The sequence below is a fragment of the Pinus tabuliformis genome, chromosome 3_1 (genome assembly GCF_031772625.1).
Source record: "Pinus tabuliformis cultivar Carrire ecotype Pingquan chromosome 3_1, CPIR1, whole genome shotgun sequence".
NCBI classification, from domain to species: domain Eukaryota; kingdom Viridiplantae; phylum Streptophyta; class Pinopsida; order Pinales; family Pinaceae; genus Pinus; species Pinus tabuliformis.
The window spans coordinates 655,474,516-655,500,769 of record NC_142301.1 but is presented as its reverse complement, the minus strand read 5'-3'; the positions used below and the strand labels follow the sequence as shown (position 1 = coordinate 655,500,769).

The window sequence follows — 26,254 nt, the reverse complement described above, 5'->3', positions numbered from 1 at the left end:
TTCCACTACTAAGAACATTTTCCTCTGTGTCTGCTGCAACATCTTTAGCTTTTCCTGAAGTGATAGAGTAAGCTGGTAGGCTTCCTCTAGCCATGGCTGTAATCTAGCCTTTAAAAGGGCCTCTTTCCTCTGTAATTCTTTCGTATGTGCTTGTAGCTTCTTTCCTTCCTGTAACTTCGTGAGGCGTTGCGCTGGCGCCAAAGTGTGCACAGTCTCTCGAAGTTCATCATACTTGCATTGTGTTTCCTTGACATCTATGTTTAGTCTCTGCAAGTTTGGTTCCTCCTGTAAGTTCTTCCATAACTCCATTGATTGATCAAACATTGTTGTACAGTCGGTAACTTATGTATCCAATGTGTTCATATTCTCTTTGATTGCTGCTCCGCATTGCTCCCAAACCTCTGGTAGAGTATTTGGCTGCAAATTCAGTTGTTATTCTGATATCTTCATTTGAAAATCAAAAGTAACCCTGCCGATCTCATCCTTTGACACGTGAACCACAACAACCAATTTTCTCACTTTTGTTGAAGCTGCGGAATCCTCCCGGATGTTCAATTCTAGAACTATCTTGCAGGCCTACTCTATGGATGTTTCCAGGCTCTGACTTCATGTCTATAGCTCTTCCTTTTATTTCATCACTTTATCTTTCTCCATGAACCTCTACTCATTATTCACCTTGAACTCACTGATGATTGTGAGGGCGCGTTGCTCCCTAATCCTTATCTCGTCTGAAACCCCCTGATGCAAAGCATGGAGGGTCTGAAGTGGAAGTGCAACCAAGTTGACTCCCATGTCATTCACTGTACCTAACATAGTGTGGTCCTCCTCTGACTCCGCGCGAACAAACCCTTCTGGTAAAGGTATCACTCTGAGGTCTAGAGTCCATTCCAATTCTGCTACTGTTCCGCTTCCTTGCACCAGGTTCGCTTGCACCCTACTTGCTTGCTTAACCCTCACTTGAATCCACAACTCTATATCTACAACTCTTGCAGATCCTTCTGGATACTCCCAAGTGTCTGCATATACTGTTGCTTGGACTGTTGCAACAAATCTGTTGCGGTATCGTGGACCTTATCGCTAATCTCATTGAGATCCCCTTCTGTAAGGACCATCGGGTCGATGCACGTCTACTTATCTGACTTATTCTTTTTGCATTTCCCAATAGTCTACTCCTTTTCATGCCTCTCCAAGGTGAAGGGATTGATCTACTCCTCTCCACCGCCTCCGTCACGTCCAAAAATTTCATGTGCATCTATGTGTTGCGAAGCCGATTCTTCGAATTGTTCTATGTATAGGCGTTCTTTCTCAGCTTGTTCTTTTACAACACACTCTTTCTCCACAATTTCCTTCACAACAACTTCCTTCTTCTTCTACTCAGTAGTCACATTATAACATTCCAGCACATGGCGCAACTGTGTACTCCAATCTAGCTGAGTCCATTCTACTGGTTCCTTTGGTGTTTTGAATATAATGGATTTTATCTCCTATAGCACCTTATCAATACTCTCAAACCCATTCTCAAATCTGAAAGTTAATAGAAAAATTTCCCTTAAAATGTTCCATTCAGCCATGCCATGGTGAAGCTTTGTTTCTAGATACCAGTTCATTGGGATGGTATCTAATGTATGACAAAAAAAATGCACCCATTCTGTTTGTGGTTTTTTTCCCCATACCTTAGTCCATCGTGCCAAATGATTGCATGGATAATCCTTCCCACTGTATTTTTCTGTCATTCTAGTATTAGCATTCCCAAATCTTAACTTCATCATTCTCTTGTATTCTTTCCATCCGACAAAGTTCTCCTTGTGCATACCCCACCAATGGGCAGGCGTAGCGTGCAACGCCAATTTCAGTGCCTAGAATCGATTCTCTTCTGGTACTTCCCTTTCAAATTCATCCAAAAATAGTTCCAAATCAGTTAAACCATCATAATGAAGAAGGTTTCTTACCTCAGTTGAGACACACCTTAGTGATTTGGTCATCATATTGTAGCGGAGCGTAGATACTTCATGTAACCAATTCTGCCAGTGTTCAAGCTCTTCATCTGAATCTGAGGTGCAGGAGTTATCCCTTTTCCACGTAATTCATACATCGACCATAGGATTGATACAATCCTCATCTCGCACTGCTATCTTGTATATCTGATCCAGATCATCATCACTTTCTACGTAGTTGCAGACAGGTTCAGTATAATGCGCTCCTTCTGCAAGGTCTAGTGGCACTACAACCCTGAGCGACTTCCTCTCAAATGTCATCTTCCACTTCTTCAAGTTGATTACCCCATTCATATCAATAGCCCAGTCAATCCATAGTAGCACAGGGTATGGGTTACTATCATCCACTATTTTAATGACCTCAAAGTCAGCCAGCGCGCTCGCTCCCTCAATGTCCACCATTACACCATATAAGCTCCCCATTGGAATAATCCTCTATTGATTTGCCATGCGCAACTGAATAGGAGACCACTACGACATAGGTCTCCCCATCCTTTCCCACATCTACTTAGGCAAGAAATTCACATCAGACCCTAGATCCAAGATTACCTGGTCCATTTCATATTCACCTATTTGTGTAGTTAGCCTCATCTCGCGCCTCATTCATGTTTTATGCTTACCAATCTTTCTTATTGTGCATTGTTCAGCGGGAGTCTTTTCTTTATTTGCACACTTGTCTATTAACTCATGCAATCCTTCTACTACTTTCAGATCGCACAGTAAATTCATACAAGTCTCTAGGAAAGTAGTGAGTATTGAAGGATCTACTTCTTGTGTCGTACTAGTTTCTGGAATTTTCTCCTGACTCCCTGAGGTGGAGGCCTCAACAAAGTTCTTCTTTGCTTCCATGAAGTTCTCTTTAGCATGACTAAGATCAAAGTCTACTTCCTTCTTAGCAGCCTTTCACACCCATCCGTCTTCCTCAGGCTGCTTACCTTTATCTACACCAGTTGTCATACAACTCCTCAACACAATATTTATGCTCTGATATTCTTCACGGGGCTCAACCCTCATCATCTGAATGTTCTATGTAGGTTGTTGGGTCTGCACCTTCTTTTCTTGCATCTTTTCCATAAGTACTGGACATTCCTATATGACATGATCAAACTATTGGAAATACTGACATGATGGATGTTTGGGATTTGTACAATCTTGCGCGAAGTGCCCTGGTTCACCAGAGTTATAGCAGATTACCTGCCCATGCCCTCGACCTGGTCCAATGCCTCTTCCTCATCCTTGACCTTTGGAATCCTCCATGTGCTGCTCCTATCCTGAGGCTGGTTCTCTTCCTACATCATGTAGGTAGGGGTTTTATCCATCATCAACTCATAACTCCTACAGTGGCATTCATCATGTCCTACAGATTTACAGAAATAGTAAAACAACTTATGAGGGGTCTATATAAACTTTTGCAATAAATGGAATTTATCAGTAGCATGTTGTCCTGTAACCTGACAGATAGCGCAGCTCCCATGCTCTTCCCAAAATTATTCTCTGCTTTCAGGGGAACAGGCCCTCCCCTGTAATATAGTTATTATAGAGTGGACAATGATCCTTATCATGTCTGTGGCTCTTACACTTTAGACACCATACCTCAACACGCACCTATGACTGAGCTTCCTTTCCCTTATTTAGGCTTTGCAACCCCAAGTGTAGGCTTTCCAGCTGTGAAAGAATTTGTTGCACTCCAAGGTTCATATCATGGATAGGTGAGGCATCTAGCCTCATTGTGATCTCCAAGGCTTCCCCTTGTGTTTCTATCTTCTGCTGTGATAAAGGTATTCTTAAATGTGGCAAGAGCAATGCTATAAACTAGTCGCGAAGCTGGGAATCTGAGATTATCATATGGATTTCCTGATTAAGCACTTCAACCTCTGATCAAAATCCTAAGGTGTATCATCTATCTTCTGTCAGATTTCATTATATTCAATTACTAACTGCACCTCTGACTTAGGCTTATTGAACTCCTTATTCAAAGCTAGTTGGTATCTGCCAACATCGCATTGGGGTTATCAGTGCAATACTTGATATACCATGTTAATGCATGATCCTGTAAGGCTATAACCAACTGTTCTTTCTTAATATTGTCATCCGTAATATGCTATGCTATCCAAACAGCTCCTACGACAAACAAAAACTGTTCTAGATCTTCTCTCCCTGTTCCTTTAAAAATCAACATCTTCATCATGTTCACCATGTTGAATGGTGGAAATGGAAGTGGAGGGGGTGAAGGCGTAGGTGTATGAGGCAGAGGTGGAGGTGGATTGGATGGATGAGATATTCTTGGAATACCCTACATGATTCACTGAACTACACTTTGTGGCGTAGTCAGCACCGTCCCTTCATTGTTGCTTGAAGAGGGTTCAATGAGTAGACAATATTCTGGGTTGGATCCTCCATTTCTTCTAAAGAATCAAGGTAACTGCATAACCCTCTTTTCACATAACAGATTTTAATCATGGTCTTTAATGATTTCAGATACTTACCTCACGGTCCTTTAAAGGGCCTTCGTTCTGCTTCGCTATAACTAATATTCCTGTGAATCGAAAAATAAGTCAGAAAGCTTCCCAATGTGCGATCAATCTAGTTATCCATAGCCAACGTGATATTTCTTTCTGATGCTTCCAGACGTCACACCAACTCAGGGGTCCACACTATAGGACCATTAAGCCTCCATGTCCCTTGACTATCAACCAATTTAGACAACCACTTGTGTAGTTCCTCAGTGAAGGAACAAAAGAACGTGCCGGTCTCGTTTGTGTATAAAAATATATACAACCACTGCTCCTTGGAAAATTTATGGCTCGTATTCTCTTGAGCCGCGAACACGTGCATGTTTCGATCAATCCAATTGTCAATTTCTTTCTTTGTAGGGAACCACTTATCACATATCTCTTAGATAGATACTGGTCCCAACAATAAAACTATTTTTTGGCTTAAGGGGGCCTGACCCAGGTTCAGAGTTGTTTGCGTGAACCAACAAAACCATAACTGCTGGCCCTTGCAGTAGCAACTTGCATAGCGCAGGCTATAGTCTCACTCGAAGCAGTATTAGGGGATGCTAGAACTAGGTTTTTGCATCTAGAGGCAGTGTTATAAGCCGTCTTAAGCTCTTATAGCTTAGATCTGACTTCGCGCAAATCTATATCTTTATATGGATTGATACTGTAGCTTGAGTAAAGCGGCTTCTAGAACTTCGTGAAGGTCTGCAATCAGTCTTTATAGACTCTGAGGAAGAAATCTATCTACTTTCGTGCACTAATTAATAACCCTATATCTGCCTTCACGTAGATCTACTCGATTCATTAGAAATCACCCAAAAATTAACCCTTAACTTCACAAACACTGATAATTACTTAAGACATGCATAAATATGACAAATTCATTATATTCACGCAACATTTATACATTTTTCCACATAAAACATACTATAGAGCTACAAATCATAACAAAAACAGAATTGACAATAATACTCAGATGCACAATATTTCTTCAAAATCAGTCTTTATTAAGCTTCAACATTCAGATTACATACTTCCTTACCTTGCACACTCAGCTACAGGGGTTCGATCACTCAGCTGCGGACTTACCAAGGGCTCCTACACACAGTTGTAGGAGCCTTCCCCTTTCACCTAAGTACAAGAAGAAGAGCCTTCCTACCTTAACACTTGCCCAAAACAATCTCTATCTTTACTTACTTATTCCTCACTACCATTGGTTACCTCTTAGACTCACTATGACTCAACTATATATAGATTTCTTCAATACAATACCATGGTCCGCGGACCATGGGTGAGTCTCAAAACTGACCTGTTTACTCCAAACAAGGGGCTAAAATACCTTTGACTTCTATCTAGCTACATGCTCCGCATCCACATTTCGCAGAGAATTTACATATTTTACAAAACTTTTACAAAAATTGGGTTAACTAACCCCAAAACTGACCCTAGGGACCCTATCCCAACAACCATCCTAGAGGATTTTACCCAGTGTATGGTGGAGTAGGTTGTTGTAGATATCCATATCCACTGACATACAGACCATATTTATGCTCCACTAAAGTTTGGGATGGAGGAGGAGTAGATTGTGTGGCGCTCATCAAAGAATTACCAGATGGAATTCCAAAAGAGGATGACATAGGAGAAGTCCATGGACTAGATGCTACACCAGAAAAGGTACCCGATAATTATTGGTAACCAAGTGGAATAGACGGATCACCATACAAATGTGTTTTTGGTGATGTTGCAAACATGGAAGTAGATGCAACATTGGTTATCTCACTCACAGTGGTAGATGCAGGCTAAGAAACCATAGTGGACTCATTCATGGTTAAATTTCCTAAAGAGGATTGTCAAGGGAAACTCAAAGGCGAGTTGAAAAGAGGAGAATCAGACAAAGGAGCTTGTATCAAAGTATGATGAGGAGGGAATTGATAGAGATTAATCCCTCTTAAATGAACATGAGAAGAAGGTCAAGACTCTTCTTGCTGAATTTCCTTAATACTCAGAAGACCAGGTGGAATTTTTTCACCATCGGGTCCAAGATATATAGATTATGGTTGGGTCAAAGATAGATGAAGAGAAGAGGAAGAGCCTAAATTAACAAGTGTATTTAATTAAGGTTCCTCAGGTTGTATAACCGCAGGTTGCAACATGTCTAAGTCAAGAAACTCAAGTTCAATAACCTTAGGTAATCAAGTTTATGTTTCTTCTATTTTGACCATGTTGGACTCACCAGCTAGTATAAAACTGACCTTGATTTCAGTACTCAAAGGAAGAGATGATTTTGGTTGGTAAATTTAGGATGTAGGTCTAGAAGGGGTAACTTCTATAGTATTAGATTCGGTAGTTTGCGTATTTTTGTTCTTTCAACAAATAAGAGTTTCCTCTGGAGGGAGAGGAGACAATATTTGCATCCTACATGAACAACGAGATTTTTGGGGTTCTTCTTCCATGATGGTTAATAAATTTTAGAAATTAAAAACAAAAATAAATAAAAAAGGGTAACTAGGAAAAAGGGTTTACCAAGTCACCGTGAACTTCAATATACCACCTTGGTGAAACAAGACTTTACATATGGGTAGGAAATATCCCTGAATGTTGTGTTTAGTGTATCACAATGTGCAAGGTGGCCAACTCAGTTACCTATGGTGGGATAGCAACATAGTGGGGACTTCCAAAATATACCACATTCATAAGGTTTACCACATTCATCCAAATAAATTCTTATCAAATGCTAACAAAACCAAAACAAAACATAATGAAGGATTTTCAGAAGGGACACACTCAGAGACACCAAGAAAATTTGTTGGACCAAAGAAAATCAGATATAAAGGCAGAGGAATACAAATTTTCGCATTTTATAGGAATAAGCATAGGTGTAGAACAGACACTAGTGCACTGTAGAGCAGGTGCAAAGAAGGAAGAAGTGTGTTGAAGTGCTCTATCCACAGATCATGGAATGCACTGGGGTTATTTTGGCCAAAGCACGGCATAAAAAAGCAATTCAATCTCAAAAATGTGTTTTCCTAAGGTCAATAAATGTTTGAGTGAGTCAATAAAGATTGCTTTAAGAGGCGAAAGAAATGTTAAGGTCAAGGAAACCACTAAGGGAAGAATCGTTCCCCAGTATGGTCACCAATTTGTTATGCGAAATTTTCATGATTGCGAACAAAGGTGAATTCCTTAGATCTAGTGGTCTAATCTAGAACAACAAAAGAAAAAAGTATGAAGTTTTCTTTGGAGAAATTAGAGTATGGGAAAGGATCCTACTTGGAATCTGTAGCAAGCCTTTCTTTCCTCCTCGCTTGTAAGCTCCAATTCTAGCTCCAAGTGCTATAATTAGAACCTGAACAGATGACTAAAATAAGAAAAGGATCCACAACATCTATGTAGCATAATCTAAAATACCTATTCACTGAATCAACATGGCACTGAAATACATGAGTGAAAACATAACACAACAAATATAGGGAAACAATATACTCTTTGTATTAAAAAATACAGGAGAGAGTTTACAACCATAACTAGTAGATGACTTTGTAGATGTCTCCCCAAGTTGATTTGTCCTTCCTTTTCACAAATAACACCTCAACATCAACCCTAATGCATGAATATGATGACTCTTTTAGGTTCAAAGAAACAACATAAGGGCACTAAGAATCTCCAAAATCCAACCCAGACCTTATGGGAGGCACTAAATTTATAGGATGAATGTGGTAGTTTAGGATTTACTATTATGGGGATTGAGATCCACATATGATGGGAGGATGAGCTCAAGGGATAAGAGATAAGGTAAGATAGGATTAGATAGGAATTCAAGCTCCCTATCTGCAGTAAATAGTTAAAAGTACCTTGGAAGTTTCTGGAAAAAGAAGCTTCAGAGATATTTTTTTATTTTCCTGAATTTCTAGAATCAGTGCACCTACAAAAGGGAGCAATATTTGCTGACCAGCATTGGTGAGCAAGCATACAACATGCGTTGAACGCAGGTGACCAAGTAGGTAATGTGCACTGAGGCTTAAAACAATGTTTTTGAGCAATTTGTTCCAAAACCTCATGCTTTTTGGAGAAGTGATGCTTATGGCTTTGTGAAAAGATGATGACAAAATGTTCAAGGATGTTGAATGATCCAGTTTGCAATCATATTGACCAGATGCGAAAAAATGGCTTGTAACACTTAGTATTATAATCCTTGATTTATCATTATAAAAAAATGAGATATAAAAAATAAATGTACATAAAAGAGCTATTTACGACCTCAGTAGAATGATATGGAATAGAGAGAGAGAGAGAGAGAGAGAGAGTTCACTGGGGAAACAACATTTTAATACAAAAGTGGTTCATGCCTGTTATAAAAATATTAGTCTCGAAGAAACTACATGCCATGTAAGGAATTGAAGAAAATATATAATACACAATTCCAGGAATAAATAATTTAGAGTTTGGTCTTCAAATAGAGAAATCTCATCCATGCATAAGAAGGGACCAAGAGTTGGGGATCTTTGACCTGGAAAATGAGATGGGTAAGTTGAACTAGAATTTTTTCAAACTTAAAAATATCTATATGAATATGCTATGGTTGAATTTGTACCTGTATCTGTAAAAAAAATCACAAATAGAATGCGTGCACAATATTAAGAATTACATAGGAAACACAAAGAGGAGTTTAAGGATTGAGAGAATAAAAGAAAATAGAGTAAGAATAAAACTACCTAAGAGTAAGTTATAAAGGTTCAAGTGTATCTTCTACTTGCACCATGGAAGTAATGATCAACCACTGTATTTAGAACGTGGACATATTTTTAGCAGTGTTAAATAATTAAAAATTATAATGTAAAAATTACGAAAAGAACAATTGTATAAGCTTATATAGTTACAAATGAATGGGAACTAATATGAAAAATGAAAATGATAATATTGATGCCAAATCCCTTATGCTAATAAGATTCTGTAAATATTTTAGTCACATACAAGAGGTGAATCTTGTAATCAGTAAGAAGGGTCGAAGAGCGACCTCAAACTAGAAACTAAAATCCAAAGTATTTGAAATAATATTACCCATATTTAACAAAGAAGTTATAACTGAAAAGGGGCCACTCAGAAAGTTTTATTATTTTAAAAACAAAACGAATAACTTGAGACAATAAATATAGAGGGATGATGGTTATTAAAACTTTCTAAAATATAAATATGAATTCATAGAAAATTTCTGAAAGAGAAGTTGTATAGTAAAATACAAGAAAATGCAAGCAAGGGTTACAAAACCCTTGAGGGTTTCCTCTTTCAATACCTCTAACTATGCTCCTACTAACATAAACAAAAAGAAGCCATGCCAGTTATTTTCTACTATTAATCAAATGTTGGCAATGGAACTAGAAAATGAATGTAAAATAAAAATAGGATTTTACTTGAGGAATAGCATGTGTGAGACAAGGGAAACCTGTTTAGCCGATGACCATCATCAACTAGTAAATAAACCTAGGAGGAAACCCTGTAATGAGAAAAAACCATTTTGGGTTAAGTACTGGAATGTTACAGAAATAACCCTGAAAGTAAACAAATTATGTTTACCTTAAATTACATTTCAAGACGAGCACAAAAACTTCTACAAATATTTATTAAAGAATAGATTTGGAAGGAATAAGATGTCAAAAATAATTGCAGAGTTACCTCCAAAAGAAATTAATAAGGTTCAAGCTTCAAGCTTAATATAAAGATGAAGATGGAGGTTATTTTCCGACAATGGTTTTTGCCCTTGTGGATTCCACCTTACATTTGGTGTCCTTGTTTGATGTGATTATTGATGTGGTGTTGTTATGTGTTTTGATGGTTTATGGTTTATGCATTTTTGATATCATGGTTATATGCTCATTAGTATTGTTTCTCACATTATTGTGGTTATACATATGTTATTTTTTGCTAATACATTGTGATGTGTTGTTGGTTAATTTATGCATGAATCAATGATTGTGAAAAGAAAAGTAAAAATTGGTATAAAATTGTTATAAATCACACTATTAATCCCCCCTCCCCTCTTAGTAGTGTTTAAGGTTTCTAACAAGTGGTATCAGAAAAGGGGCAGAGTGGTATTTTTTTTTTTTAAGGAGGAATCCTTAAGCAGTGTCTCTGCTCACAACAACAAAGTTCAAGGTATGGCAAGAAAAGTTGAAATATTTATTATTATCTCATGAATCTGATATTTGGAAGTTTTTTTTATGAAGGATGTGGAGAGAAATACAGTGCAACAAAGGTGATGAAAAAGGATGCTTCAAAAAGATGCATAATTTATGAAAATATTCACAATATAGATATGAAGAGGTTAACAGATCTGAAATATGCTAAAGAGATTTGGGACATATTGGAGATCATATTTAGTGGTTATAGTAGCACCAACAGGGGCGAATTAGAGAAGACCAACAAAAAATAAAGGGAAGAAGAAGGGACCAAGGAAGGAAGAGACTCAACTAAAAGAAATAAACCCCCGTAGTACGAATGCTGTAGCATATCATAAAGATAAATCAAAAGATGAAGCCTCAACCAAACTAGTTGTGCTAGAAGAGATAATATTTGAAGGAAAAATATGGATGAATTATTTTTGAGTTATGACTTTGACAGATCTGATTATTTGCATAGTGAAGAAGAGAATAATTACATTCTCCTTAAGGTATAATATGAATGTAATTAAAAAATTATCTATGGAAGTGAGTACGCTAACAACTACATGTAGGGACCATGAAAATATTTTTCACATCTTTGGCTAAAAGGAGAATGCTCTTAGAGAGGAGATCCTTAACCTAAAGATTTAGTAATAGGATACCAAAGAGTAGAGGATGTATTGACCAATCAACAAAAGGAGAAAGAAGTTTGAATTGTAGATTTGGAAGGTGAAGTGGTCCCAATGAGGAAATAGTTGGAGAAGGAGAATGATCAACTGAAGCAATATATGTTGGAATTATGGCCTCATGTGTTTTCCTTGATGTCAACCTGGATCATGTTGATTGGTATTTTGTCTTGACCAAATTCATTATGCTTCGATGTAAAGGTTGTTGGGACTTGTATCGGTCCAAGGAGAGTGTTGGGAACTCACTCCATAGATGAATGCGTTTTCACAAAACATTGCATACACTTGTTGAATAACCATTTAAGTATGGTCAAAGAACTTTTGTTAATAAATGCTAATTGTTAGAATGTTTTAAATGAATTAGTTATTGACCTTATACTATGTGGAGGAATTAAAGGAATTAGTTATCGTCCATATGGGATTATGGTCCTTAAAGAAGGTGTTAAATATTATTTTATTTGTCAAAATATTTGGATTAACATGGAAATCCTGTGCCCAAGGTTTATTTGATGAGATTGAAATAGTCAAATGGTAAGAACTTCATTCACTCAATCACTAGTATGATCAATCAATTTCACAGCACCATTAGCACATCCATTGGTGTCAACTTGTTCTTGGCCCACTAACCTTGACCCATTGAGTTCATGTTTGTGAAACATAAAATTATTGAACTTCACAACAACAACAAGAGAATTATGGCCCAAAAAATCAAAAAGTGGCGAACCAATTTCCCCTTTCTAATACTAGTGTAGAATGGCTTGGATTTTGAAATCCATGTGTTGTCATAATAAAATTCCCACAAGGTGACCATCCAAGGCGCCTAAAAAATGTTTAATCTACCTACAATTTTAACAAACAATAGAATCAATGCAACAATAATTTTCATTTTCATATGCAGTGTTACTAAAAAATGTAACTGATTCAAGGCCTGATAGATTTCCCACAATGACCTTCAGTTTTGTGTTCTAGACTCCGATCACTTGTGCACCAAATAATGAAACTTTTTTCATCTGATTGGCTTGCAAGAAAAGAACCAATTGGATCCCATGAAATTGCAAAATTAGTTTTTAGTGAAAGGTGGACAAATGAAGACCCAACTATCTTACAAATTCACCAATGGGCATTTTCCCAGCCTCTTTTGAGGCATCACATGAAAACTTGTCACCTCACACACTACAATATCAATACTTTTGCATCTTGGAAATGCCACCAAACAATGAGTTTCCTAGACAAATGAACCAAAAATATGTCCACTTCAGAGTTGCAACTTGCCATCAATTCAAGCGGGCAATCTTCATTCAACTTAAATTTCCAATTTTAATTTTCTTCTTGATAGCATGATTACCATGGTAAATAAAGGTATCTATATACCAAAAACCATGAAAATCCCTGATGAACAATATGCAACAAAAGGATGAGAAATATGAAGAACCATGTGTTAAATCCTCAATAAAAGTTGCATTGATACTCGTGTTTTGAATCACTGAAATTTAGTGTGTCATCAACTAGTTTATGTTAATACATGTTACTATTGTACAGAAGTAAAATAGGCACTTTTAAACATTTAATTCAACATGTTTTATTCAGGAAAACAATAGAGGAAAAATAATCTCCCCAGTAACAACACATCTCAATCCACCAATAATTGCTAGAAGCAACAATTGTATTTGAAACATTGGTATTCTCCTCCTACCTTAACAACAAAGAGTAGATAAATGTATTCATGATAGAAATCAATAAGCTTATATAGTAAATAATAAATTATCATAAATGTACAAGTATATTCACTATATCATTTGCAAAAAAAGATCACATACCTCCAACAATAGCACAAACATTTGTTAGGAAATGCAAAAATGATGTCCTCCGTTCTGTGAATTGCACTTGTAAATTTAAGGTTAGACTAAGAAATTATCATGATCAAATCAAATACAATTAAATGACATATATATGATACCGGAAACCAAAACAATTCTGATATTCACCCTTAAGAAACCAAAATAGTTTTATTATTTCCTTTCTCAATACCAATTTAGTGAAAATTTTTCAGGAATAAGTGCACAAGATGACAAGCTTTGTAATACAAGCCATGTAGATTAACACTCATTTTTCACTAGCCTTTATTGGAGAAAGGTCATAAAAGAAAAAAACTCCAGGGGGGAGTGATTCAATCCAATTTCTGTAGCCTTGAAGTGTTAAGTCACTGAGAACTACATACAACCAGAACAAATTTACAATTATAATCATCTTCTACAACAAAGTACATATATGAAGCATTTGATTCTTTTATTTTCATACTAACCTGATTTGATAGGATCTTATGTCCTCTTATGTCAGTGTAGATAGTGGGGACAACCTAAAACAAGTAAATAATATATGAACTAAACAATATTTTTTCTCTTTCATGGGAAATCCTATATAAGGTTTGCAACATTATAGATACAAAAATTATTCACAAATGATTTAGGAAACAGAAGAAATGTGTCACTGAGCACAAAATTCCCACCTTTAGAAAATACTAGTACATACCAGTTGAAGTTTGTTTTTTGTTTTCAACGCTGCAACAGAACCATCAAATGAAATGATAATCATTCAATTGAATCTAGTTTCTTTATTTAGAATCTTCTCCAAAAACATGCCATATTGATTATTAAATAATTTTGTTTCATTGTAATACTAGTCACCAACTTACCCATCAAGAGGATTAACAAATCTAGGAAAATGTGCTCCAAAACTCAATTTATGTATCTTATGACTGACCTGAAAATCACAATTCCTTTTCTTTCTACATAAGCATTCTTTAGTAGTAAATTACATGCATAAAAAATGATGCTCATTTCAACATGTTGCAAATATAGGACTAATCCCCGACTAGGAAGTAAAGATCACAAAATAAAGCTATAAACTCTTAATTAGAAACAAAAGCTAATATAACTTTGTGAAAAGAGAAAGCCCCAAGGGATAGCTCAAATGGTCGAGTTCCCGTTGCTAAAGCACTTTCCCAGTTTGGGAGGTCACGGGGTCAAATCTCCTCGACGCCCTTAGGGTTAGGCCTGTTAAGATTGGCTGATGGGTAGATCCCTTCGGGTGGATCTGCCCCGATATTTTCTCGTGGATGTAGCGGCCACTCAGTGACCGTGAACCACAGCTTAAAAAAAAACTTTGTGAAAAGAGAAGAATAAAAGAAAGGAGAACTCAACATAAGCTACTTACATTCAAAGTTTCCTTTTGAAATTCCAAGAGATCATGAACATGTATATTTCAATGTTGGAAACTTTTGCCTGGTACAAAATAAAAGTTCCCAGCTACTTTGCTCACCTCAAGAGATCCATATATGTTGCATCCTTCACCTTCCTCCCCTTTAATATTTTGAAGGAAGCCTTCCCTTTTACACTACATGAAAGAAAAAACCAATGGAAAATCTGAAGTCAAATTATTAATATAAAGTAGCCCCAAATAAAAGCTAATATGTATGAAACATGCATGTTTGTACTACTTGCAAATAAATACTAGATTATTTTGAAGTGAAAAATGCCATCTATTGTACATTAATGATTAAGAATTAGAGAATTAACCATCTAAAAATTACATACATACAAATTTTTAAATCATATGAAAGGAGGTACACCATTAACTTATGGAATGTTAAACCATATAATAGATCAAGTAGAACACATATGTAGTATGGCCTCACAAAGTCCTCGCAACTTTCAAATTCTCAACATATGGAGGTTCTCCACTACCAAAATTTGTAGTGGGAGAACCAAGTTTCTTCTCATGGATAAGAATCACTTATCATCATAGCTTGAAGCTACATAGCGACCATATTCAACCCACCAAAATATGGCTCTAAATCTGGAGATGCTAGGAAATGGTCTATGAGAATGTAAGGCCATAAACAAATAAAATATCAGTTCTAGGGAACATAGAAAAGTGAAATTTTCAGCATAAAGAGTTGAACACATCAGATTCTTGTGGACCAGGTGATGAATGACTCCAACATATGCCAAATTCAATGTGATTTATTCAATGTGCAGTCCAAGCTTCCAAGTTAGAGAATGAGGGTTCTTCAACAGGCTGTCATAGGTTAGATCATACACAAATCTATACAACTTGCATAAAAGGACTTTGACGTTATCCGAAACCATGGCATCAACGGGGAAACTGACCAGGTTCAACTAACTAACAAATTTATAAAGCATGAAAAATATGACCTATATATATATATATATCTATATATATATATATATATATTTGCTCTCATTGGCAAGCCATGAATAATTAGTTTTTAAGAATCATCGGGGTTGCATGAGAAATCTAGGGAAAAAGTTTCTATCCCATGGTTTGAAACTGATGTGTTAAGAGGATACATGAAACACTCTATTATATTGGATTGTAATGTGTCACCTTAACAACTATAATTATAGACAAATAAAATTTTATTTTCCAACCACAAAAAGTTACAACACCACACCAATGCCATATACAAATAGTGATAAAATTGAAATTACAAGCATGTACTTACTTCGAGGGCAATAAAAAACAAAAATGAGACATGATGTTAACAATACAAGTAAGTGGAGCACTTAGGTTTCTACTGATATTATGGATCTTCCTCCACTTATTTTAATTAATAGAATGACTCCATTGGCAATGCAAGGTGTAAAATCAAGAGAACATAAATAATTTCAGGGAAAGAGCCTTAATATAGAAATTCACATTAATTTTTCTACAAATGCATATTTTCATTATATATATGTGTGTGTGTGTGTGTGTGTCATACTATTCATTTATATAAAGAAATAAATTTAGAACCATGCAGTAAAACGACTATCAAACAATTAAGTGTGTACATATTAATGATAAGAGTAAATTGTATGTAGAGAGAAATAGTAACAATCACTTCAACATATTCAAATATAAATGATTGGAATTAACATCACTATATCTCTAGCAACAATTAACACCATATAATTTAGACAAGAGACTTGTTCACATATATAATCACTTAATTCAATTACATATTTACTCACCGGTGTGTGGTCAAAACAAGCATACTATGCCTCAAATAGATAAATGTTGCAACCCTTAATTAAAACAAAATAATAAGAGTGGTATCATCATTTTTATTAGTAGCATTTGAAAAAATACAAACTTAACAAAACCTTTGTTCTCGACCTTCAACCACATCAAGGAAAACAAACATTTCACGAAAAAAAGGAGCATCTTAATTCTAACTCCTAGAAGTTTGTTTTTCCTTGGACTTTTGAATCTTCAAAAACTTCTTGACAATCTATTGCTCTTCTATCAAGAATGCTCAAATAATTCTTCATGAAAGATAACAATAAAAAAAGACAACAATATGATAGGGGAATCACAGAGATAAAAAAGAGATTGTTTTGTAGAAAGAAAGACCAAGTTGAGTGGAGAAAGATCATCTCCATAACTTGTAGAACCTTGTTGTCCATAAAATCTTCAAAAAGCCAAAACTCTGCCCGAATTTAATCTAAAATAAGACATTATACTGGAATCATGATGCTCATACTGAATAGCATTGATAGGAAGAGGACTCCTAAGGGATTGAGAAACAAAGAAGGGAGCATTTTCTTGTGTTGCATGAGGTAGAAAAATCAAAGTTGTGACTAGGATAACAAGAAGGATTAGAAATAGAATTATGCAAAGATTTTTTGATTGATGTTGGAACCATTTGGGTTGGAGTGAGTGGTATTTTTAAAAATATTCCCCTTCACCCTAGTGGTCTCATCAATGACTAGCGAGTGGCATCAACAAAAAGCTTCATACAGTTGGGTAGAAAATCACTCACACTCAATCAATTTCTTGGATCATAGTGTTGATGAGATAAGTACTATGTCTCTGCTCTGGAAGTTTATCATTATTCTGAATAAAAAAATGTTTTACTTATGAATAAATTCATTTGAGTTTACCATATGACTCTTGATTTTCAATTTGCAACTGTTTGTGAAAAGGTATTGAAATTCCCTGCATTACTTTCTTGATGAATCTATTCCAAAGCATGTCAATTCAATTTGCACAGGCTTGAGAAATTCCTAGAATTATTATTTTTGATAAATTTATGACATATATAACCTTACTCCCAAATCTTGTTGATGTATTGTACAAAATCCTTGTTTGTTCTCTTTACTGGGAATGAAAATTTATTTGACGGGAAAATTCAAGCCATGATTTGGTTCGTTTTTGGGCACAATTTTAGTACAGTTGTGGCCACATGGAATGACTTAACCACTAGAATGATTCCAATTTCTCCCAAGTGCTCTGAATTTTCATTGAGGTATTTGAAGATATCAATCCCTTAGTTGTAGAGCTTGCTATTTGGAGAAGTTTTTCATCCCTGTTGTCAAAATATCTTGTTGTGGCCTATATTCTCACTGATTTTCAGGTTGGAGTAGAAGTCATATTTGTACATATTTTGAGAGAACTAGTCAAGATTGAAACCATTAGTAGTCATAAAAAAACCTCCAACTTGGTTGTGAAATTACTCATTTATTGCATTAATTCCTGTGAGAGAATAAAATACCAACATGAGTAGATGTTTGGGATGATGATAGTAACTACGAACTAAGAAAAATTTGTTTAGCATGCAATGATTGATGAGCCTCGATATTGCAACAAGAATGCTGCAACTCCCAAGGCTGCCGACTTTAATTATCAACCCAGGGTTCGTACAAACTTAAGAGGTGTTAGCACTATATGTGTGGCATACAATGTGTCCTTCCTTTTCTGTCATGATGTAATGGAGTGCATGTACTAAAGTCAAATCCTAAACTAATTGTAGAAAATGAAATGTTCGAAATGGAACCTTAACCTATTGCAAGAAAGAAAGTACAAGGAAAGAGAAGGAAATTCAATGCTAAATCACACCATTTCCTAATTAACTACCAAGAAAATATGCTTTGCAATAATGCTAAATTATCATGAAACAAATGATAATATCTAAGCATGTAAGTAAGAAGCATCAAACATCACTAATGTGCAAGTAAAGGGACTGAAACAAATCTGTTTTTTTCTTTTTGTCTTTTCATGCAAAATCAAGTATGCAAACTAATTTATTTTGGTGATGTGGCAAGTGAATTAAGGATGTTGGAGGTTGGATGGAAGGGTTAGGAGATGGTTGGATGGTGTGGGAGACCATTTGGAGGCTTTTGGTGACTTCTTATAGGTTTTCCATCAATTCGGCCTCAAAACAGGCCATTTCAGGAAAACCTACAGGATGTACTAGAAACCTATAGGATGATCCTATAGGAATTATAGTGAACCTACAGGATACAACTAAGAGAAAAATGTGAGGTGTTGGAGGTGATGGAAGGCTTAGGTAAGGTGGTATATGGGTGGAATGGAGTGAGAAAATTCCTAGGATCACTTAGAACTCAAAACCAAAGCTGGGAGGTGGATGGATTTGCTAAAACATCTTGGAGAAGTTTCCTTGTGAAATGATGAAATTGGTGAGGGTTTAATGACCAAGAAAATCAAGTCCAAATTGGATGGGAATTTTTTTAATTAAATAGGATGTCTTAGGTCCGTATTCCAAGTGGAATCACTCAAAAAGACCTTTGTTAACCCATGCAAAAAAAAAAAAACAATACTAGTCAGAAATCTAGAAATTCGAGAACTAGTGAGCTAGTGAATCTAAAAAATTCCTAACCAAATCAATTGCAAATGCAATGGGGTAATTTTTTTTTATGAACTAGAATGTTTTTGTGATATAATTCAAGTGGATTCAATTCAATTGAAGCTCGTTAGCATGCTCTAAAAAATAGCATAAATTTACTGTTCTTTGCTAAAAAGGAGGTCCAACAATCTAGATTTGGGAATAAGAAGACTAATCCAAGAAACTCAATGATTCCTATTAACTTCCAAAGATTTTCCAAGGATGAAATAATGTTTGTGATCCTGCAAAATAACTTACATCAACCATTTACCTCAATCCTACAACAAGAAATCATTAATACTAAATGCAGAAATATAAAGAACTAAAAACTAGAGATGCATGTGAATAAGCAATGAAAAGAAGGAAAGAAAATGATATAGAAGGGCTCTGAGGTTCCTGGGATGGAAAATCCCAAGGAAAATCAGAGACCTATGGAGGAGAACAAGATTATGAGGCTGAACGTGACACCAATATTCATTATTTTCATCAATAGAATTACATCCTTGCAACAAAATACAATGGAGCCGCAAAAACGCAAGCTCTCTCCACAATAACACTAATTAAAATCTCTCCCTAGAGGAAAATTCGACTTGGTACTTATAAAAAATGATTAGGAATCATTCCCCATGAATGGATGAAGCTTTCCCCACCAAAATCCCTTGATTAGCGGATCTAGTTCCCAATACTAGGAATTCACATTAAATGACAGGGAACACATTCCTAGATTTTCTCAATCATTCCCTAGAGGAAAATTAGACTTGGTATTTATAAAAAATGATTAAGAATCATTCCCCGTGGATGGAGGAATCTTTCCCCACCAAAATCCCTTGATTAGTGGATCTGCTCCCTTGATTGGTGGATCTGCTCCCTTGATTAGTGGAACACATTCCTAGATTTTCTCAATAATTGGAGTTCCACAATTTGTGCCATAATTCCATAATATCTTGTTGACTTATTATTTATTATTGATCCTCCAGTAGTAGGGAACAAGTCCCTAAATTTTCTCCTTCTCTAACTCTTCATAATCTGCCTAATATTCTCATAATATTTCACAAAAATAAACAATATTCAGCACAAATATCCAATTATTCATAAACCTTCCTAATGAATATATTAAAGTTAAAAATAATTTATCCAATGCAAAAAGAGAGGTTTAATGTGCCGAAGGATGGTCATAGGCCTTAAATTATTATTTAATTTAGAGGCATGGGCCTTAATTTATGTCTAATTTAGAGGCCCATCAATGATATCACAATTTTGATTGTAGAAGTTATTTCCTTATTGCATATGGTGTGGAATTCAAACCATCTCTCAAAATATTACCAACAATCACTGGCTCCTGATGGCATGCAAGAATACAAAATTCTTTCCTATTCAACTGGTATTGATAGATTATCTTAGAGCATGAAGACCTCACTTTCTAGTCTTTATTTCTGAACCTGTATGCATTTCAAGATACATAGTTAACAAAGCCAAAGAACATGGGACGAAGCCATTTTAAATTATTATAGGTGCCAAATCAATTTTAACACTATAAAGAAACTTATGAAAGATAGAAATAAACCAGAGGAAGTATATACTTATTACTAGTGTTACACAACATTTTTTCACTATCCCTGTACTCCCAGTTCCTTCATCCTGGAGGACCTCTATAGTGAACTCTACATGCTTTCCCTTCATGAAGAAAACCCCCTTGTGTCCCTCTTCATGAGCATATCAATTCCCTTTTTCACCATTTCCCCTGAAACTTATGTTTTTCCCAGTTTACAAGACTGACGCTAATGGCCTTTGTCTTCCCCGCACCAATGTCTAGAGATAAGCACTATCCCTAGCGCTGACCGGAGTGACTGATATGTGTTCCAGCCACGTCGATCCTGTTATGGAAAGTTTTTAAAATTAAGAGCTGAATCTTCCAGCTCTAGAAGCTTCGTAACAGAAGTCTGGTAAATAGTTTGACCATATGGGGTCGAGGATGTTATTTTGGGCTCTTTTCCCATATAATGATGGAAATACCTCAAGGGATAAGACCTTCTCCCATGAGAAGAGGATACATCTCCCATCCATTCATCTTATATAAACCTCCCTTCTTCCCAAGCACAAGCTAGTGTTAGTGTTGAGTGTTAATGTTGGTGTGCTAGTGCTATTTTAGTTTGGAGTAAACAACAAGCTATTCTAAGTTGTAGCTATCTAATTGTGTGGGGGAGAAGTGTGATTTGGTTTGGAGTGAAGCCTAAAGGGTAGAGCCTTAAAACTATTGTTGATTGAGGCCATCATGGAATGCTAGCAGAAGTGTGTGGGAACCTGGTCTTTTCAGAGGAGAACCGCAACATCAAGACAATGGTTGTAATCTCTCTTTGATATTAATATATGCAACTATCGTTTGATTTCCTACATGTTTTGTCATCTTACACATTCATGGCTTAATGTTTCTTGAATTTTTAAGTAGGTTGAATTACAATTTGTCTATTATCACAGTTGTTGTTTGTTGTTGTTTACTTGTTTCAGGTGTTTGAAGAAGGAAGCAAGAGATAGCTGGAGCAAGCAAACAAGGAAATCATCAAATATGATAAGAGTACTAAGAGGTAGACCCTCTTAATTGGTTTTAACCTAAGGAAATCTTCCATAGAATGTATCAGTTGTGGCTAGACCCATTATTGGGCTAGAGGAATTTGTTTGTGTTTGCACTTATAATTTTACTTCACCACAACTAGGTGCACGGGTAGTCTTAAACCTTAGGTCAGGGAAGGATGCACAAGAGATTAGAAGGAAGGTGTGATACATGACACATGAAGTTATTCAATTTTACAACAAATATGTAGAATATTTTAAAATCTAGCTCATGAATTACATATTCAAATTGATATTGGCCTATTTTGATAATATGGATTAGTGATTCTTCCTTGACACAAAATTTGACCATGATCATCATGGTTGTAATTCATGTAAGAGAAGTGATAGAATCAAACAAAATGTTTGGAATTGATACAACAAATGTATACCCTTCCAATTCTTATTTTTCGTAAATCGTTTGCAACAGTCAACTCCCATTAATGTTGAAGATCATGCAAACTTACTGAAAATATGGAAGATAAGATGTAGCAAAATAGTTTAAAGTTAGGTTGTATAATGCTACCTGATAAGAATTTCCAACTCTCATATGAACCAATGTGTGATTTTCAATGCTATATTAATGATGTATAGGATCATTCATGGTCCCCGTCACAGTTTAACTATGGAAAGACATCAAAGTCGTCTAAGGATGTTCTCCCATAATGATATTGGTTTCAATAAACATTCTATTGACCTAAAAGAGGTAGGCATACTAAAGGCATTGTGAAGATCAACCTTTGAATGATGGAATTGTTATTGTTATTCATGAAGCTCACTATTTGGATTAAATATGAATATATGGTTGACCCAAAATTGCAGGGGATTTTTGTTTACCTAACAAGGTTATCTGGATCCAATAATAATTATGGGAAATCAACATAAAACACTATTCCAAGTTTCAAGAATCCAAATGGTTTTGATTGGAGTCACTAAATCTTTGTATTTTCATCGAGAGTAGAGCTTTGGTTAAAATTTAATTATGAAATTTTTTTGCTTAATCTTTTTCTTAAAAATTAAACCATTAGCCCCCACTTTTGATGACTTAATAAAGGAGGCGCGTTACAATGCAACCAGGATAATCATCTACATTTTCATGTAGATGCAAATTGTTATAAAGTTTTCTAGATTGTGCTCCCAATGACTCATCAACTTCAAAGTATTCACTCTACTTTGTTGTAAGATGAACCGAGACTCGTAGAATAAATTATGTATCTAGGTCATTCATATTTTCCATCAGGTGCTTAATAAATATGCACCGATATTTTGTAGAGGTGACATGAGAGGAGTGAATAAGAACTCCAAGGGGTGATTGACCAATAATTCTTATAAAATATTTGTGTTGCTACCCACACATCTTATATGAAATTGAATGCAAGAAGTGGGCAAGAAAAATACATTGGTGCAAACGTTGTTTCAATAAATCCAAAAGGAGTGAAAAAACACCATCCACTACAATAGTAGTTATAGAACACCATTTCGTCACACAAAATTAAATTCATGCATAATGTTTAGAGGATTGTTGTGATTGAAATCGTAGCTTGTAAACATAATCTAATCAAGAAATTTGAAACAATATCATTTATACTAAAAAATCGTCAACCCTAATTTGATGTGTGTGTGTGTGTGTGAAAACCTAATTTGGGTAAATCCAATAAGGACCGAAATTGGACCAAAATTACACCACAATATATAATATATATGATAATTTTCTATAGTATATAGTACTTGGTACATGGTTTCATCACAATGAAGTGAATTTCAATTAAAATTTTGGTGGATTGTCAAGGCAGAAGCCATAATGTGTAAATAATAAAGAAAAAAAATAGTAGATTATCCTCAAGAGTCATTGCATTAGAGTAACAATAAACCAATGGTTATGCACTTGGAACTTGTAAAGGTTGGATTCAAGTTAAAAAGTCTACAACTAATAATTTTGATTGTGAATGCAAGTGCATGCTTGTGATATGACCTAATGCTTATGAGCAGCTACTATGTTAACCATTTGCATGCATGTAATATAATCATCAAGCCCTAATACCATAATGCATTAATTATGTGATAGTGTACACAATCAATGAGTCTTTGGCACCAACATCTAGAATTGTTTGGGAGCCTTGGGCTTATAACATAGACCCTGACAATGTGTTGCACTCAACAAGTTCATCCAATGGATGTGTGCCAAATCAATGCATCCCACAATCGTGTTCCATTAATGTTTGTTCCTAAAGGAACTTTACCATCTATCACAACTCCCAAGTGTGGAACACCCAACTCCTTGGTTCCACATGTATTCGAAGCACCCAAATCTATAAAATCCATATTGTTCATCAATAGTTCATGTCTATGGATAAGGTTGCCCATGACAAACCCTCTTTCCCTTTCATCACCAGGTTCCCTTCAAATCTTCACTTGGTCTAACCAAATAATGTGAGTTGCCAAGGTTTACAATGCACCTACTCTATAAGCAAGGGAATCTAACATGTATATGGTGCACCTTGCCAATGGTCCTAGGTACTCCAAAACTAGCTATTCTAGCCATCAACCTTATGTCAAGTCTAAGTTGTCAAAAATATTTCTAATAAGGAACGGTGTATATATTTGTATAACATGAGAAATAAGATGAAAAAAACATGTTTTTTTTCCTCAGATGAATGAAAGCTAAGGAAGAATACAAATGATCAAACAAAACTAAGATAAAGACAACTCCTCTAATTAACATGGCAGATTGTTATGATAACGTTGCTTAATATTATCTCAACCCCTCACACTCCTTAACAGAAACAAAGTTTTCCATCATTTATGATTCATCCATATCACAATAGTTCATGTCAAGACTCAACAATATTCAACAATTGTGGCAATGCATGGATATTTAATGGGCGTAGAAATAATTTTGAATATTAGTGGAAAACTAGTACTAATTTATGAAAATATCTCAAATTCAGTTGAAATCTTTTCTACAAAACAAGATTGTAAATGGAGCTCACTTCTATAGACCACATTAGCTCACTGAGACCCCCAATAGTATTTGATGGGTTAAACATAATCTCTTCTCCATTAAGCCCAAATTTTCTAACCAGTTTAGATGGTGATGTCTTCCATAACAAATATTGATCCCAATCTTCCCATAGAAAGAGTCTCAAGATGTCTAGTGTTTCCGTCCATAATGTAAGTGCTATCATTGAAATAATCAACCCTTGGAATGTGATTCTATAAAATCACATGTTAATAGAGTTGTTGTTATAGAAAATACATATGAACTATACAAGAAATGGTATCATTTGGTAGCTTCATGCACCATCAACAAAATCAAGGACCTAGATAAAGGACTTTTAAAGTTGTGATATATCCAAGACAATAAAAAGATGTTGGTACTTATGAGTCTAGATTGTATTATTACCTTATGATGTTATCAATAATGTTTCCATGATTCCATATGGCTATTATAGTGCTCCAAATAACTTCACCATGATTCATATATCTCTCTAAAGTAGGACTATTAATGACCATGTCATACTTATTTGCTAGTTCCTTCAAACATTGAGTTGATTCTCCATCCACACTTTCTGCAAATTCACGCCACCTCTTTTCTCGCCTACAAAAATAAAATGGCATGGTCCAAGCCTCCTTAGATATGCATCGCATAGTTTCATGGTTATTTTTTCACATAGCTAGATTGGAAAACATTTTTCATCTCTTACCTATAGACAAAAATGTTTACACCAGCAACTCTAGTAGATTCAATCATACATTTAACCTTCTGCATGATGGCTTTCCTCTACCCTAAAAATGGAGTTGTGGGAAGAAAAATGGAATTTGAATAATACCAACATGAACAATGTGTGGAGCTCACATCATCTTTGGATCAACATTGAAATGATATTCCTTTCATGTAAGCAAAGGAGAAAAAAATGGTTGAATTTTATTAAATTGTGCCAAGAAGGCAAAAAAGGAAATGTTGAAGATAAAACTTCATGCAGAATCAAATATCATGAAAACACTTCCCTTTTGTAATTACCTGCAAGTCAAAAGATGATTCTTTGGATATAGCAAGTATTGTCTCTAGGAGAAACAAGGGTGACACCACTTTTCCACAATTGACACCTAAAAGCAATTGGTTGATTTCCTACATATAGATAGGTCATTTCACATTTAGGAAATTAACTATAGACTAAAGTTATAGCAGTGTTTAACAATAAAAAAGTTTGTATGTCCTTTACAGTCCAAATATTGATGACTACAAGGAATTCTTTAAAATAATTTTACAGATGCTTAAAACCAATGGCATGTTTATAAGCCTAAGGGCACTTAATTTTGGTGTTCTCACTTGTGCTTGGAAACTTTTTTTAAGCACACTTGTGTGTTTATATTTTCAGCACTTATGCCTATCTTTTTCACTCTCTCTTAAGAAACACTAGAGCAATCTCTCTCTAGGGTAATTATAAGGAGGTTATTTCAAAATTAGGGTGAGAATTGTTTCCATCCTAAGTTGTAGGAAATGCCTAGTTCATCCATGTCCCAGTACTCGAAATACCCAAACAATAACAAAATTCCTTGGAAACATTGCCAACTATACCATAGGACATTTCCAAATCTGGAAAGATTTCACAATATGGTCGGC

General features: G+C 35.4%; 1 pseudogene; it reads right to left on the bottom strand.

Annotated features, from left to right (window-relative positions):
* Window positions 1–660: 660 nt before the first annotated feature.
* The window catches only part of LOC149188778 (beta-ureidopropionase-like), a 47,100-nt pseudogene continuing 21,506 nt past the window's right edge, over window positions 661–26,254 (bottom strand).